The 19,140-nt window shown below is 32.3% G+C and overlaps 1 protein-coding gene across 1 annotated transcript in view; it reads left to right on the plus strand.

Annotated features, from left to right (window-relative positions):
- Window positions 1-459: 459 nt before the first annotated feature.
- Window positions 460-19,140, plus strand: part of LOC130441449 (homeobox protein OTX2-like) — a 114,285-nt gene continuing 95,604 nt past the window's right edge. The window contains exon 1 of the mRNA XM_056775142.1: window positions 460-802. The gene's annotated coding sequence lies outside the window, so the exon portion shown is untranslated. The remainder of the gene's footprint in view (window positions 803-19,140) is intronic.

Consider the following 19,140-nt stretch of genomic DNA (forward strand, 5'->3'; position numbering starts at 1 on the left):
AATTTCAAACAATCTTTAGATACTTAGATAGAGAGAGAGAAATGAATTTAATTAATATTTATACCAAGTAAATCTTTACGCGTAATGCTTTGTTCTTTCGAAAACAAAAGCCTTGTCCTCTTATAATTCGTCAACAGAAACACACCTCTCCGACTTTTGAATTATTTAAAGCTATTTCTAAATATAGTTATAAAATTAAGCAAAGGTATTGCATGAGGCAGGGAACAAGACATAAACATTCATTTAATATTTTATTTGAGCAAAAAGAGCAAACAAAACAAATCAAAAATCACTTAAAAAGGGCCGAGAAACGCCCATTTATGAAGAAAAGCCAAATGAAATGTAAACCGGAACGCCCCTATCAACTTGCATCACCAATGTAAAAGTGGACTGATCCGCCATCTTGATTGAGAATTTGTGGGGGCACCATCAGCGCCGTCCCGGCAGGACGAAGAACTTACCACAGCTTTCGTGAATGTTAACAGAAGAGACACATTTTATCTCGCCTGTCTCGGAAAATTCACGTAATCGATAGAAAAAATCGATCAAAATTATTTTTTATTCGAAAACTATGTGCAGTATTATCTAGTCGATTAGTGTTAATAGTCTTTTTATCTCAAACGTTTTATAGTACATACGAATAAATAAATTAGTGAATATCGAGGACTTTATTTTGGACTACCAGTTTGAATATTTAGTAGAAGTAGCGGGAAGTGATTTGTTTTCTACCAGGTTTTAAAAAAACTGTGCAAAGTGTCGCGACAAGAGGAATATCTTTTCGGGACTAGTCCTCAGAAACCTGGTAAGTTCATTTAAAATAAAAATATGCTAAGAGGGGGGAATTGTAATAAAATTCATTTCATTTTTGCTTGTAAAAACAATCTTTCCAGCTATTTAATATTGGAGAAAACCACACAACAGAAAATTAGTAAGAAAATTTTTAAATTGTTCGGTACGGTTTGAACGAAGGCATTTAAAATTTGTTCAGAATGGAATTGAAAGTTTTTTACATTACTATGTAACGAGTGAACTGCTTTTTTCTTAATTTTTTTTTTAAATATGTATGAGAAGTATTTCATTTATTTATTTTCTAAATTAATACTTTTCGGAACCTGAAAGAAAGATTTCGACAGTGTTGGTAGGTTTTTACTGGTGTCGCGTACGGTGGTAAATTTCAAAGGGCGACAGTTCTGATAAGATTTGATCATTTTTGCTGATCTTTATGAAAGTCTCCGTGAATTTTTCATAGTTAAAAAGAAAATTTTAAGTATTTCGGAGAAAAAGAAACGTTGGATTTAAGCATATCGAAGAAATGAAGAAAAACCAACATAAAACAAAAAGAAGATTGTATATTGGTGACACTTTTTCATTGTCATAGATGGACTAATATCAGAGACAGGTAACCGACTAAAGTTTAACAGAAAAAGCGTGTCCTGATTAATTACAAACAGGATAAGTTCAGATATGTAAAGTTTTATCTGAAACAATTTTGATAATACAAAGTAAGAAAAATCTGTCTTTGTCCCTGCGAGAACAGAATGTACCAGTAATTAATTATCAAGTTGACAGAAGCTTTAAGAAAAGCTCGTTTTCAAAATTGAAAGTTTATTTATAAAAAATGAAATATAAATAATTGTGAGCTAAGGAATCGAATTTCGGGTCAGTAGAGGCTGCAAATCTATAAATATATCACTGTGTAGTTATTTTTTTTTAACACTATCGTATAGAATATAGAAGTTTTTACAGGGTGGTTTCCCTTCAAAATAAATGTAAACGGTAAGTTCAAGACACAGGTGCGTCATTTTTTAAATTAAAATTTTCAGGTAAATGAGTTTTTGCTTTTAAAACTCTGATACTTAGTGTTTGAATAAAGTGTAAAATCTTTAATCTTAAGCACTTTTGAATTATCTCTACTTATAATTATACGAAATCAATCTTTTAACAAAGTTCTTCTGGTAGCTTCTTGAAAAACATTTATAGATGTATGAAAAATGAAAATGATTACGCTTTTATAATTTACGTAGATTCTTTAGAAATCATTATTTTCTTCACCGTGTGCAATATATATGAAATTTCGTCCATTTTTCGACAACTAATGCTTAAGTTTGACCAAATCAATATAATCAGATGTACATTATGTTGAATTGCTTGCTTATTTTAGTTTGTTCGAATTTTTCTTTTAGCATTTTCTTCTGTTATTTCAGTGTCTTCATTATTTATTTCTTTGTCTGCGAATTTCTTCCTCAATTAAATAATGTTTCTTTCGTATCAGTCTCCCTGCTGTCGTTTGAAATATTCTTCCCTTTCGGCTTCTTTCTTTTCTGTTTCTCTTCCATTTTGTTGCTAGATCTATAGTTCTTCCAATATCAATTGCAATAGGAACAATCGATATTTTTTCATTAATACGCACGACATACCAAATTAAGGAATGAAAAATAATGTTTACTTCCCGTATAAAATTCCATAAACATCTAACAAACCGTCAGTCCACGTGGACTCATAATCTCCGAGTATTTATAAAAATAATTGCATAGTTTTCAAACAACCCTCGTACTCGTACAGGTTCTACCTAATCATTTAACCAAACTAGAAGGATTATCTATTTGTAATTAACGAACATAAACACCGGACATAAAAAAGGAGTGTTAACAAAAGATTTCTGTAGTACCTGAAATTTTATTTGAACGATCTTGTAAATCTTATCAGTGTTGTTAAATTTAAATACATTCCTACAATTAGTGAAATAATTATGAAACGCGTCTTCTTTTGTTGTACACTTAATTTATTTATATCATGTTCTGTCAGCGATCGATGCTTCAATTTCCTTGAAATATGAAATATGAAAAATACGTTTTCTTCGAGGTCTACAAAGGAGGTCTTCGTGTCTTTGATGACTAAGTTCGATAAGCATATCAAGAAATTGGCATTGAGAGAAAGCAGGAAATGATTATGTGACTTAAAGGTTTATCGATGAAAGACAACGGCTTACAGTCTCATGCGAGTCAAAACATTTCTGTATATCCGATAAAATTCTCAAATTGAATCGTCAGATATACCTCAAAGAAACACACTGTTAATTCCCGTGGATATTACTTCTAACTTTGTAACTGCTACCAGAAGACAAGTCGTCTACGTGTCCCGCATGGCTAAAGTTAGTTGTCCTTGTTTTTACCAGAAGGATTTAATTTATTCATAATCCCTTATAACTTGTAGCGTTCAAAATTTCAAATTTAAACGAAAAAAAGAAAAAAATATCCACCATGTACATTTATTATTGTATTTTCATCATTTAGTGACATGTATTACTTAGTTAATGAGTAGTAAAAAATTTTAAAACCAAGATTTTTGAATTTATAATTCGTATAATAGATAGAGGAAATCCTCGTCACTGAGTTGTCACAATCGAAGGACACTATCGAATATATCAATCGAAAAATTTTTGAAGAAGTCTTCTTCAGACTTGCCTTCGTTATGGTTTTCGATGTTATCGTTAACAAATCCATTTATATTGAGATTCAAATTTATGTTGTGTCATCTTGGGAACCTTCATTTTACATTCATAAATATGGTAGATGACAAATACTTATACTCGTTTTGGAAATATGTATCTGTGAACAGTCTAAGCGGTATTTAAAAGATATGCTTTTTGAAAAATTGACTGATATGCTACGGAATTGCCGTTTATGTTTATTTTTATATTAGCAGCACAAGTTACCTTATTTCTTAAAAAATAAGTGCTTGCATCTCAGCTAAATTTAAGAGTTTAGTGAATATCTGTAACTTATCTATATTGTAATGATTAATTTTATATATATATATATATATAAAGTTTGTTCTGAAATTTTCTGTATTTCCTCAATCAATTCTTCATCAAACAAATCTTCTAAATCTTGAAAAGCATCCATATTATATTTTCGAGTATTTGTATGACGAATATTTCCAAAAATGAACTAATTAAATGTAAGTATAATAAATTAACAAATCACTTTTGATGTACTTATAATATTTTAGGTAAGGTTTCTCTAAACTCTTTAATTAACACTGCCCAATAACTTGTTTGTCGATTTACTCAGAGGGTTACTTTATTAGAAGGTGAAGATACCGAATTTTTAGTTATTCGGTAAATAATAGCTAGAAAGGACTTAATTAGAAAGTGAAGAAACCTAATCAAAGCCTTAAAAGTGTTTATTTGTACAAAAAATTATAGTACTAGTTGTTAATTTGTTATTCATTATCCAGAAAAAATAGGGAAAAAGTTCTGTCACATCTGGTTTAAGAAATATTTATTAACTTAACTGAAATGCATAATTCTGATGTTAATACTAGAAAACAAAAATTGAAAATTACCTACTAATTTTTGCTTTTGCTAACAGTAATTCCCTCATTCAAAAATCCTTTATTTCGCTCATCGAAATCAAAATCTTGGTGATAAACTTTCCCTTGTTCAGCACGCATCTTTCCTAAGTTTTTAAAGAAAAAATTAAGATGCGAGTGCAGAAATTGTATCTTTAATGAATATTTTTTAATAAATTAGTAACAATTTCTTTATAATTTCTCAAAAACTTATCCACAACTACTTTGAAAGACTTCTAAACAGCCACCACTACACCAACACTAATAATTACTCTGTTTGACGCGCGTTTCGATAACCAAGTTATCGTCTTCAGAGACTGAAGGTAAACTGTCTCTGAAGACGATAACTTGGTTATCGAAACGCGCGTCAAACGTATAATTTTGAGTGTTTGTATATAAAGTTTTTTTGTAAATTCCGGAAAGCCTCAATTGATGTGAAAAGAGGGTAGAGTGATGTTCTTGGGGTCTACCAACAACTAGTGTTTAATGTTTCTTCTGCCTTTTTTTACAAAATGATGTTGTTTTTTTCTATTGTCCTACGAACAAAGGAAAAAACAGTTATATGTGTAACCACCCTGCAATCCAAATAAACAATAAACACAATACTCAACTCTTTGTTTATGAAATTCGGTACTTTTGTGTATGGTAGTGATAAGTTCCGTTGTTGTAAGCGAGAACCGAAAAGCTTCGCTTTACATCTTGATAATTGTAAATTTTTTGTAAAGTGAAAATCTCTCAGAATCACTAGAAATCGATTTGAATGTAATATGGGCTTAGTAACAGACTGAACTTCTGCGTATATAATTTTTTTTTTATTCCAATATTTTCGTAACACAAAATTTTCATCTATTACATTGGATTTTTTGGAACCGTTTGTGATATTCTCAGTTACATTGTCTGACGCGCGTTTCGATAACCAAGTTATCGTCTTCAGAGACTGGAGGTGATTCAGTTTATAAACAACGATTGTCGATTGAATTGCTGCATCGACAGTTATATTCTAACTTGATTAACTATTTTAATTAAATTCATGTGTGTTCAATTATTTTTTCGTGTCGAGTATATATTTACGAAAAAATTGACCGATAAAAGTTATGATACAAATAACGAAATACCAATTTCCAACTACATCCCATTATACGAAAATGCAATTTACTCTCGCATATCAAGACACGACTTAATCAAGATTTCCAAGAACAGCAATAAAAATCATGACCATAAAGTAAATTGATGTCTTTGAAAATACATAAAGCGTCTACTAGATTATTTTAAAATGAGATGTATACATACAAGGTGATGCCTTTTCACTATATATAGGTATATAGAAAACACTTTCCAATTCTGTAACATTATAAATAAACTACTTTTGAACTCTTCAAATTAATTTTCTTTTATTTTAATTAATTTAACTTTTGAAAATCGGAAATGACAGTTTTAATATTGAAGATGTTTTCAAAGAAAAACTAAAAATAATAGTCCAGTTTGAAAATAATCTAAAGCTCTCATTCAAAGGCTACGTTTATTTTTTTCAATTTACCTTCAGACTCTGAGGACGATTCTTTGGTGATCAAAACGCGCATTTTTAAATAGACAACACTACAACATTTTGAATTAGCCATACCAAACTTATACAGGGTGGTTATCTGATGTCTATAGGAAATTGTCATAATTGTCATTCAAAATTACAAATTTGAAACATTTTTAGTGCGTTTTTTCGAAATTAAAAATTATATATATATATATATATATATATATATATATATATATATATATATATATATATATATATATATATATATATATATATATATATATATATATATATGGTTCTCTTTTATTTTCACTTAATAATGGTTTTGATTATGATATGATGCAAAAAAATCCTAAGTAAATATCGTATCCACCTGAGTACACCGAAAAGCAACCGATTTTAGGGTTCTTTTCATTCTTCGTTTAATGTTCGACAGAACTATGACAAATCAATTACATACTATTCCTATACAGATGGTGGATGTTTGTTTTGGAATAGTTTTTGTACCAAAAGGAAGAAGAAAAGAGAATAATACGTTTTTGTAGGTGATGATAGTTATATTTTGCAAAAGCTCTATACAAAAGAATTATGTGAAATGTCGAGGATTTTATTAGAAATTCAAGCATGTCAGATATACGAGGAGGATCCCAGAAGTACCTGTACTAATCTAAAGAAGACGGTAGTTGCTTGAAAAATACCACAGCATATTTTGTATACTAGTTTGGCGACTAAAACTTTATTTTGACTGAATGAGGGGAAAATTTATTTCATTTTATTTATTTCAGTATTGAATATGAACAAATTCTAGGTGAATACATATAAATAATGTCGCAAACACCGTAGATGTTCATTTTAGAAATGAAAACTTACTCTTAATAAAGAATAATAATTACAACCGGAATCTAAGATTGCATATGTTTTCATACAAGTTTATAAACTATGAAAAAGAGTTTAGAAGTCCTTGTAAACTCGAATGAGTTCATTGGATTTATTTATAATTAGTTTAAGAACTATAATTTATAATTAAATCATCGATTGCTACTGTAAATAACCAAGAGTCTGCTGTACTTTGTTAAAATATTATCATAGTTTATCTAAAAAGGTATATTATAGATTGTGAAACAGAAATCAGATTAATAATAATTCGTTTGAATAAAATTTAACATAAGGTTGTTAATATCTATCACAAAATGTGAATAACCAAATTATAAAGGTTTGAATGATATAAATATAACAACAAACAATAATTTGTGTGACTGACACACAGATGGCTCCGCAATTGTCAAATCCATATGACGTTTATCGAGTACCAACTTTCTAAAGACTAAGCGTAAAGTTTCATGACAAGTGACAGCCATTTAAGAGAAGTTACTTTGGTTATTTATAAAATATTTGGTTTACCGAATTTAAACGCGGTCATGCAGACATCGATGATGGTGAACGTTCTGTTTGTACAATTGAGATGGTTACTCTAGAAAACACCAAAAAAGTTCATAAATTAGTTAGATCTTTGTGAATTGAAATTCCGCGAAATAGTTAAAGCCGTGAATATATCAGAAAATAGTGCGTTTACAATTGTGCATAAACATTTGACCATGAGAAAGCTTTTTTCAAAATGGGTGCCGCGTTTACTAACGGTAGTTCAAATAGAACAACTTTTTGATTATTCAGAGCAGTGCTTGATCATGTTTACACGTGATCAATAAGATTTTTTGCGTCGGTATGTTACAATGGACGAAACATGGATCCATCACTTCACTTGGAAATTAAAACGATCATAATCTGAGAGGATTTCAGTCGGTGAACAACGTCCGAAGCGTCCAAAGACACAACGGTCAGCTGGAAAGGTTATGTCTTCAGTATTTTGGGATATGCATGGACTATTATTCATCGACTATCTCCAAAAAAAAAGGAGACAATCAATACCGAATACTACAGTATTGTTGGATCGTTTAAATACAAAAGTCAAGGAAAAACGACCTCATATGTTGAAGAAAAAACTACTGATTTACAAGTCGGTGACAACGATAGTTAAATTGAACGAATAACACTTCGAACTGCTTCCTAATTTACAGTCTGGTCCAGATTTAGCTCCCAATGACTACTGGCTATTTGCTGATCTCAAAAACATATTCAACGGTAAGATATTAAGTTCAAATGAAGAAGCAATTGTTGTAAGTGAAGACTAGTTCGAGGCAAAAAACAAATTCTCCTACAAGCACGTCATCGAGAAATTATAGAAGCGCTGGAATGATTGGATTGCTCTTGAAGGAGATTAAATTTATGAATAAAATCGATTTTTCGTAAAAAAACTGTTTTCCTTAGTTAGTCACATGATTTAATGGATGATGATATAATGAACTTTCAATATTAAACACAGAAATTTATGTTTATATAATTTGATTTTAATTAATATAATGTTGCCGTGTCCTGATTACTAAGTGTTAAGGGTTTAATTGGAAATTCGAGTACAAACCACCTACAGTACAACGCCTGGATAGCCTCTCAACATAGACGTTCAGAATTATACGTGTTTTCCAATTGTACATTGTGATGTTCAGGGAAATGAAAGGATACAAAAGTAAACCCACACTACTAATCTCCCCAATTCCCGATGGTTTTATCATAAGTGTAATGGAGAGAAAATATGGAGAAACCTTTCTAAACAGGTTGCTGGAAACCAATAATCGCATGAGACACACCAAAATTCTTTCCTTTCTTTTTCTACTCGATTTTGATGAAATTTGAAAGAATCTCTAACAAATCTCTATGAAAAACATTCTTCAACTTCCCCAATATGATATTTAAGAGTGTCTTTTACTTAGCTAAACAAATAATTTTACATTTCTTACTCTAAATTTTTCAATAAATAATTTATTTTCGCCCTTACTGACTTCATTTTATGTTGCGGTCATACAAATAAAAAAAAAAACGATCCTAATACCAACGAAGGTTACTCCTGGTTCGGTAAATGGTCATTATTTTAGTTATTCAATGTGCTTTGCAAAAACATGTTCAATAGTATGAAACTTGCAGCGAATACGTCGTAAAATCATGATGCAAGCGTAAATTCTTCGATCATAAGCACAAATCCGAATTGTTTAAGAAAAGAAAGAAATATCTACATCAATGACATGCTAATGAAAACAGCATTCCAATTAAATTAATTGCCCAGAATTCAGGAAATAATACATAAATTGTTAATATACAGGTACACTTTATGTTTAGCGCAGTGGAACTCATAAATTTAATTTAATGAATATTTTAATTGGATTACCCATCATTTTATTATTGTATTAGTGCAGTTAAGGGTTGAAATATCAAAATCTTGAAAGCAGATGATAAAAGGACGTTAAAATCAAGAGCCGTACTGGATACAATTCGCCATATTTCCGATTTTTAAATATAGTGACACACAAGAATGATTAAGTTTCGTTTTATACGGCGGAGGAAAACTCAAAAATTGGTATTACGTTTTACCAACCACTTTCCATTTAATAAATGTGGTTTCCAAATAAAAACAACTTAGAACTTATCGAGCAGGAAATCCAAAAGAAAATAAAAGCCTCGAGATGAAAAGTACATCAGCATAATTCTTAGAATTGAGCGGCCTAATACGAGGGTTACCTTTTAAGTTTTTCCAAAAAGTGAAACAGAATTCGTCTATACATTTTTGCATACGCTCAAACATCTTTTCCAATTTGTAGCTGATTCTATAGAAATATACTATGAAATTCATTGTCGGCGCATCGTTTATTTGACAGTAGGTTACAGAAAAAAGTTATTTGGCAATAAACTTAAGGGCGCCTCTATCTATTTTGTTCCCTCATAAAAACTTAAAATGCAATCCTCGATATCACAAATTTGATACAGGACACGAAGAAACAAGAGAGATTACGAAGGAAAGGATATATAAAGAAGTGAATATTATAAAGCGGAGCTTAGATATGGCAAAGGTACCAGATACCGAGTGTTCACCCCTAAAACAACTTAGCATAGCTTAATTTACTTCTGCACATGCTGTTCATTGATTATAAGCAAGCGTATGATGTAGTTGCTAGTGCCGAAATTGTATGGATCAATGAAATACCTTGGAATACTGTTCAAGATAAATAACCATGAGGAAAAGTCAGTTAGTACTGTTAACTAGCTATAGCTAGTGCTAGCCCCTGAAGGCTTTCTTGAATTGGAGAATCCTCCGGGGATTGCTGGCTTCAGATCAAGCCTCTTTCACTGGTTCATATCCCAGAGACTAACATTTGCAAAAGATGTGCTCTGTAGTTTCCTCCTTCATTCCATAGTAGTGTCTTATCGATATTATATATGTGATAAGGTCTACTGGACCACAAAACTGGAATGATGCTTCAATTTACTCCAACAACAATATTATGAATGAAATTATATTTTCGCTACTAGATTTTTATTTGTGAAAACATACTGAATTGAAAATAAATATTGGAATGGAAATAATTAGTGTTCATATAGATTCTATACTTATGATTCTTTTATATAGATTCGATTGTAAATTGCTTGTATATAACATCTATCTGTAGGAAACGAATCTACAAAAACCGAATCTATATATGAATATATGAATAAATATGTACCTATAAAGGTGATTCAGTCCATTTTTTCCATTCTATATAAATCTGATTCTACTTGAAAAGATTTTATATGAATGAAACGAATTTATATGAACCGAATCTTTAAGAATCGAATCTACGCCATCTACATCAATCGAATTTATAGATGGATACTGTTATATGAATAATTTTTGAAAAAAATACAAAACATGAATCTAAATTTATTGTTTCATTTTTGTTTTTGAAGATGTTTTCATAAATCATCTTCCGTACTCACTACGTTCCTGTTAAATGCGTTTCTATTGTTTTCCTTGTCTTTTGTGGCTAGTCCTCCCTTTCATATAAATCAGTGATATCCTTCACCGAGAACATTTAGATTAATCACATTCGTCTGCGACATAGTTGTAATTGGCTTTAAGTAAAGACTGAACAGTTAACGAAATTAACAGCTGGACAAAGCAAGAATTCTTCTTCGGAATGTGTCTCAAAAGAAAGTTCACATTAAAAAAAATTAAGAAAAGTGAGGAGAATTTATTTCTTAGAAATTACATTGTCCAAATTTTAAACGTTGGTCTCAAAACATTCATTAAATCGAACGCTAAAATTGCCTCTTAAGGCTCTGCAACTATTCTTCGTAATGGATGCCATTTCTTCTTGTAATTGTGCTTGTTTGTTAGCGTAAACTTTAAACTTCATATAACCATTCAAAAAAAGTCCATACGTGTTAAATCGGGAGTACATATAGACCTAATTGTGACACACCTCTCCTGGAGATAAATTTTCATGTGGCAGAAGTGTGTGAAGCTGCTCAATCCTGCTGGAACCTTATTTTTTGGTTTCAACCATTGGAGTTTTGCGTTTCAGGAACGAAAAAATCGCCTAACAGCTATACATAACGCTAAAAATACACTGTAACTGTAAAAATCTTAAAAAATAACACTTTAGGCGAATGTAGAGGTTTCTGATGTTTGTGTTTTGGATCGGTTGCTATTTTGACGTGTCCATTAGGATGAAAATAAGCTTTTTCAGAAAACAAGATGTTGGTGAATGTTTGAAAGCGCTCAATCATCTGGTTTAAGAAGTCAAGCGTCAAGTCAAGTATTTTGAACCTTTCAGAACTCAAATCTTTCTGTAAAATATGAAATAATGATGATTTATGTTTATTTAAAGCAACATCACGCTTCCGAATAGACAAGTCAGCTTGTTACGGATAAACCGAGGAGAACTGTCTACGTTTTTGATCGTTGAATGCCGGGATTTTGGTATATACAATATGGATCTGGTCTTTTGAAACTTCCAGATCCATTTTCCAATCAAGCGAGCGTATGATCCATCATTTAAAAGATTAAACATTCTGACTCTTCCTTCCTTATACGTTTTCCTAATTCGTACGCTTCACCAATTTCAAAAGATCGTTGCATCTACTTATGAATGCGGAGCACCACTTTTAACCACATATTCCACGTTCAGAATTAGTTAAAGGTTCAATTTTTTACAACGTAAAAAATGCACAATCACTCGCCAATTGAAATCAAATCGATCAAATCATCTTTTTCCGCATTTCTCGATAATTTGAGAGGATTTTTACTGGAGAAGTGCCTTCTATTCTATGAACGACTCCTATTTTAATAAAAATAATTCCGGACATGCTACATACTGGTTTAATTTTTGCTATACTAATTATTATCTATTACTATTAGCTATAATTTTCTTACTCATTGTAGTTTTCTTCTGTTTATTGAAATTTTATTCTATTTGTATCTTTTTTTAGTTATTTTTATGTTTATTAGTTCGTTATAAGCTTTTGCGTACGAATTGAAACAATTTTTTTAACTCTCTCTATTCATTTCTGAATGCCATTGTTCTGAAATTATTAATGTTCGGGTTATTTTCATAAATTTTAAATTGGATAGAAAATTCTTTATTAATAAATATTTTTTGGTATAATCAAATCCATCTAAAACTCGTTACGTACAAATATTTCAAAGAATATTAATGAGTAACCAACAAGATATTAATGAAGACATCCGTAGATACAGCGGCTTTTTACGTGAGCAAAAGAGCCCGAGGAAGTAGAAAAAAAAAAAAAAAAAAGAAAAAAGTCTCTTTTCACACTGCATGTCAGTCAACAGGTAATTTGGCGGAACGAGACAACTGCCCATCGCGGACCTCCTTCAATTGACAATTAGTGAGTCTTATAGAATTGTGGTCTGATCACGACTTTTAACAGGGAGATGGGTCTTGTTAAACGGTAGCTTTACGGCTACTGTTACTGTGATGGTAATGGTCTGAAGTTTGATTAATGATTTTACGTTCAGTGTTTAAGTCACGTTCAGTAGCTGGATATTTATTATACACGTTTATAGCGTCTTTGAGGAACGCTGTTAGCGTTTTTAAAAATTCATTCACATCAATTAGTTTCTTCAACTTAACAAACATTAAAACGCAAACAAACTAGTGTTTGAAGCGAAAAGTATTGTTAATTGGAAACACGACAAGATTTTAATAAAAATGATTGAATGTTTTAATTTCACAGATTTACTTCAAATGATAAATGTAATAACATCTCGTTTGTTAGAGCTCTATCACTATTGATTCTATAGCTCTCATTTCTAATATGTAAATACCATAGACTTATTGAAGGTTATAGACCTGCCTTAACTATCTTTTCACAAGTAGATCCGAGAGAAAGTTGATAGAGAGCTAAAGAGGGCAAAAAGCCAAGCTATTATGTAGAATATAAATAGGATTACTACCAAAACTAATTAAATATTAGAGATTAAACACTTTTTTGCAAAATAGTATCGAATTAAGTTAATAAATCTCGCGTTTCATTGCTAGCTCTCGAGTACAACATCGAGTACAATTCTCGATTAGTAATAATTGTTACTTACAACCCTTGTAGTAAAATTAACTTTTTCTACATCACTCAATAAGTGATTGACACAGCGACAGTGTTATTTTCAAAACAATGGATTGTTGTTGATTGTTGGAAACGTTAGAATGCAAAAATCGAGTAAAAACTGTCTCACGGTGAAGAAAAGCCACTATTTCACCAAGACAATGCACCGATTCACAAGTCGATGGTTAAATTGCTTCTTCATCCACCGTATAGTCCAGATCTGGCCTCCAGTGACTACTGGCTATTTGCTGATCTCAAAAGATGCTCGCCGGTAAGAAATTCAGCTCAAATAAATAAGTAATTTCTGAAAGTGGAGCTTATTTTGAGGCAAAAGACAAATTCTTCAACAAGCAATCGAGAAGTTAGAGAAGCGTTGGAATGGTTGTATTGCTCTTGAAGGTGTCAAATCGATTTTTGATAAAAAATGTGTTTTCTCAGCTAGTCACACGAATAATTGAGTGAGAAATGTGATAAATAAATGTCTGAATCCAGTTTGTAACCTTAAATTCCCGGCAGGAGACGATTCCTCAAGAAGAACTGGTACTTGGATGGGATGAACAATTAATATGAAATTGGACGCCACAAGCTTTTTAACGAACGATGTTAAAAATTAATGAAAAAATTCGAAAAAACTGGAAACACCTCATGACAACAATATTTATTGATAAGAACAATAAAAAAAGTTTCAGCAACAAATAAATTTATTGAAAAAATAATAAATTCGCATTAACTTCGTATCTGAAAGAGCACAACGAACAAAAATAGTCTATACAGGATGTCCCACGACGAGTTAAAACTATCTGTATATATGGCAAAATACTTATAGTAAAATCATGAAAATTTCTACGTTTGGGTTTTCGGATACGATCTTTTCAACTAAAATATTATTTTTTCTACGACCGTGCGTTTTAACCCATTTTCCCGCACGCATTTTAGTTTTGAAAGTGCTAGTGCGGGAAAGTGACATTCTTCAAAGAAGAAACGACTATCAAACCACCCGGGTTTGATATCAGTTGCTATGACAACCCAAGCGTGTAATTGTTACTAAAACGTCAAAGTTGTTCAAAACGTCTTGGAAGTGACCGAATAAGTGCAATCTTCTTCTAAATTAAATCACATTAAACCGGATCCGATACAATAATATTAATGGATTCATCCGACGAAGAACTTCCCGAAGCCATTTTGAAGGCTGCAAATGAAGCTAATTCCGAGCTGTTACTTGCCAAAATCCAGACTGAGGTATGAGAAGCAATACGACCATTTTGTTACTTATAAGGAAGAGGTATTTCTGGCGTATCTTTCAGACCTAAGTAAGGTTTTGAAATCTAATACATTATGGTCCCGCTATTCGATAGTAAAAAGTTTAGTAAAAATAAAACATAATGTGGATATAGGAAACTTCCAAAAGCTAACGTCGTTTCGTCGTTTCTTAAACAAAAAAGTACGCAGATTTATGACCACCTACCATTCCACACCGGCGATTTTTTATTCATTATAAGAATGGAAAATTCTCAGTTCAATGTGTTGTCGTAAACACCTTTGGTAAGATGCCAGCAGAGATTGCCGCATATTTTCGCCTACCTAATCCGGAACGTTATACAGGACACAGTTTCAGACGTTCTTCGGCAACGTTCCTAGCAGACTCCGGCGAAGAAATAACCAACCTAAAGCGCCTGGGTGGCTGGAAGTCTACTACTGTCGCTGAGGGCTATTTGGAGGATACCGAGAATCAGAAAAAAAAATTATCAAATAAAATTCTCTGTACTACAAATGACTTAAAACCGTTGCCGTCATCGTCATCTTTATGCGACCTGCAACCGATGCCATCCTCACCAACGTCATCTACCTTCCAGTTGAAACCAAATAACTCCACTGGGCCGGCAATTCTAGTCTAGTCTACAGAATGCAACAAATTGTGTTTTCAATATTAATATTTATAATAATTAGTAGTTTTTAGTTATATTTTTATAGTTTTGTATAAATTTTGTATATTATTATGTTTGTTGAAATAAACTAATTTTTGAAAAACGGGTTGTAATACTTTTTTTGTATATACGGTCGTAGAAAAAATAATGTTCCTAACTCATGCGTAAAGTGTCTTTCCCGCACCTGACCGCTCGCCCGAACTCCGCTCCGCGTCGTTCGGGACAACTGCAGTCGCGTACGGGAAAGTATCACTTTCCGCACTTGTTAGGAAAATAACTATTCAAAGATGGCCGACTTCCGGTTCGATCAAAAGTCGATTGTAACTTTATTATTTTGAATGGAATATCCTGTAAATTAATACATTTTTGAAATCTAAGTAAAATTTTGTCTAAAAACTTTTTCCGAAAAATGCATACTTTTTGAGCTATCAATTGTTTTGTAAAAAAATTGACCGTTGCAGATTCTTATAAAATATTTTTTTACGAGGATACCCTTAAAGATATGAAAATGGTTTCTGTTCGGTTGCTTTCAGCAAGGTCAATATTATTTGAATATATGTCGAGAAACATTTTTCATTCTATACTGGGTGTGTATAAAAAGTGTTCAAAGTTTAACTTCATAAATATCAAATTTCTATATTTTTTAAAATAGAACCACCCGGTTTTTTTCCATTTTAATGCATTCAGGGGTAAAAAATAATATGTATACCTACCTATACCTAGGTCAGCAAACTCTACTCGTTCAATAAAATCGTGGGATTTAAATTTTGACTAAAATTTTAAGAATAGGGATTTTATGTTTTCGTAAAATACGGTGAATCGACGATTTGTTTACTCCAAGATCTCTTACGGCAACACGTATTGATGCTTCTGGATAAGCAGTAAAATAAGCAACAACATTAATTTCGGCTTATTATTGTCAATAACTGGTTTAATTGATTTACTTTTGCTTCACATGAAAATTGGTATGCTGGGCCATGATATTTTTCGTGTAAATACCGAAGAAACAAGGCTTATCATGAGATTTAGGAGTTGCCTCCCTTCTCCCATCGTTCCTTCTTCATTCTAATGCAACGTCTCAAGCTTGTGAGTGTGAAGCTTTGAAACTTGGGGATGGGTCAATTCTCTGAAAGGGAGGTGAATAAGTATAAGAAAAAGTAGATCAAAATTCGAAAGTTCTACTAGAAACAGTTCAAATTTTTTTTCCAAATTTGTTTTCTCCGCAAAGTGGACACAATGATTTCGCTTCAGTGTAATACTACACCTCCACAATGAATTATTGTTTTAAGAATAGTTTATTACGATGAAAATTTTGAAATCGATCCCAATATTGAAGATTCGTCGTATACGCTATGAAAAAAAGAAAAATTGTGGCTCCTTAAATGATAAACTAAATGTAGCAAAAGGCTCAATAACGAATAGGCTCATTATTCGAGGTCTCTAGTCACCATCTCTACTATTTGTAATGCTTCAAAATTCCTCACATTTTGTATAGAGAAGAAAATATTCAAAAAACATGAAAAATCCTCGAAACTAAGCAACTTGCGGTACCTCCTGTATATGTTAAAATGTCATATTTGACTTCTTCCACTCGAATATCGTATTGAAAATTCGATCCAGAAAAATGTATTTGGTCTATTGGAAAAAAAAACGCAATTGACGTATTTTTCATAAAAATCGGAAAATGGGAAAATTTTCAATTTAAAATTTGGGGCACTTCTCGATGTCGGATCTTGAAAGTAATGACGTAATGACATATTTATGTTCAGGAGTGCCAAAGTATGTCAAATCGACCCTAAGAACGTCAAAATTGTTCATCCCACTTTTTCACGGGGGGATGGAACCTCAAAAATCGACCCCTCATTTCGAGGGGCTTCCGATCTCTAAAATTTTCTTTTGGCATCCCCACCCAACATACCAATTCTCATGCTTCTATCATTAATTGCAACTTTTTCTTTAAAATTCACTGTTTGCCACTGCACTATTACAAGTTGGTGCAGGATTGTACAACCGGCTAATAAATATTTTGTATTTTACCGCACATTGAATATCTATAATTTGTTTTATTATTATTATTATTATTATTATTGTTATTACGCTTGTCACTCTGTATTATCAGATAAAAGGTGGCAGCTACCACTCCAGTGCCCAGTATATTAAAACGCACATGTCGTGGGTGTTAAAGCGATATTCAGGCACTTAAAATTTTTCATTTCTGCCAGCACATTTGTTATTTACGCTTCGATGTGTCCGTTTGATTCGCTGCTTACTTGCTCGTATTATGTTTGAGTATTTGCACAATTGAGTGCTCGTCGAATAATTCATAGAAGACGAGCTTTTAATAAATCATCAACTCAAAAGGAACGGTTGAAAGGCGGAGGTAAAAGTCTTGGGTTGTCGTTGAATGCGGTGAATTATATGTGTTCCTGCACCGATAACGATGAAAAATATCTCAGGTATCCTGTTACGAAGAGTTACGATCCCAAAAAGACAGTGCGTTTAAATAAATACGGATTTTCCCCTACCGCATGGTGTTTGGAAGTTGAGACTAAAATACGAAGAAATAAATTAAGTATCATTTGAAATGACGAATCACTTAGTTTTCACAATCATGTGAAACTCTTATAAGCTGGAAATCCAATAAGTATCTCTGATCCATATCACTTAAGAGCGAAAACTGAGTATTGTCTCAAGTCTACAAAAAAATAGCAGAAAGTAGCAGAAAAAATAATTATATTCGACGTACAATTAATATAAAAAGAAAGAAACTAAGCGATAAACAGAAAAACTAAGCATCCTCCAAAGGTTAATGACTGTCAGATATTTAGCCCGAAACCAGGTTCTGTTCAATCCTGTACGTTTGGCCCTCTTCCTGGATCTTCCTGAGAAGCTGAACTCCAGCTCTCGTACCATTCTCGTACCACCTCTTTGGTGATCTGCCTACAGGTCTGAGTTTTAGCCCACTCTACCCATCTGTCTTCTGGTATTCTTTCTACGTGATCCCTCCAGAATATTTTTCGTGCCATCTCACCACATCCTGTACACCCAATTCTTCTCTTATGTCATCACTTCTTATTCGGTCCCAGAGGTCGTCTCCCTTGATGGTTCGCAGTATTTTCATCTCTGCGGTTCTCATTATTCTTTTTGTTGTTAATGTCTCGGGTCTGGTTTCTGAGGAATATGTGAGAATAGGTATCACACACGTTTTATAGATTCCGGTCTTGCTCTATTAGCTCATCGCTTTGTTTCTCCACACTATATCTCTCAGACAGCCGCTGACTTTTGATGCTTTCATCGCTTGTGTTTGTTTCACTAGATATTACATTGGTTGTGTCTTGTTGATTGAGATATATTAAATTTTTCGGCGGATGGATTGAGTAGTCCGAAGGATCTGTCGCCGGTTCCAAGCCCGGATAAAGGAAGAGGGTTTAAAGCTTTTTAGAAAATCCTACACTGCTCAAAGAACCGATACTTTGGCCTTGGAAACAGGACGGATTGTTTTCAAGATAGTCTAAAGATGATTCACGTTCGGGTCTCAAACCGATGAAAATATCGAAAAAGTCAATAATCTCGGTCGATTATTTTTTATTTATATTTTACCTAAAAATTTTAACGCGCGAAATTTGTGTGCAAAACTAGTGACTAATTCTATACTATCCGTAAAGAGGTTTCTAGCCAAGTACAACATCTTAGTGTTAAACCACTCACCTCATTCACCGGATTTGGCACCGTGCTACTTCCACTTCTCTCCTAAAGTCAAATCTGCATTAAAAGGAACAATATTTTAGTCTTTGAAGTCTGAAGGACCTGATAGTAAGAGATTTCCTGCAATGTTTGGAACGAAGT

The sequence above is a fragment of the Diorhabda sublineata genome, chromosome 3 (assembly GCF_026230105.1).
Source record: "Diorhabda sublineata isolate icDioSubl1.1 chromosome 3, icDioSubl1.1, whole genome shotgun sequence".
Classification (NCBI taxonomy): Eukaryota; Metazoa; Arthropoda; class Insecta; order Coleoptera; family Chrysomelidae; genus Diorhabda; species Diorhabda sublineata.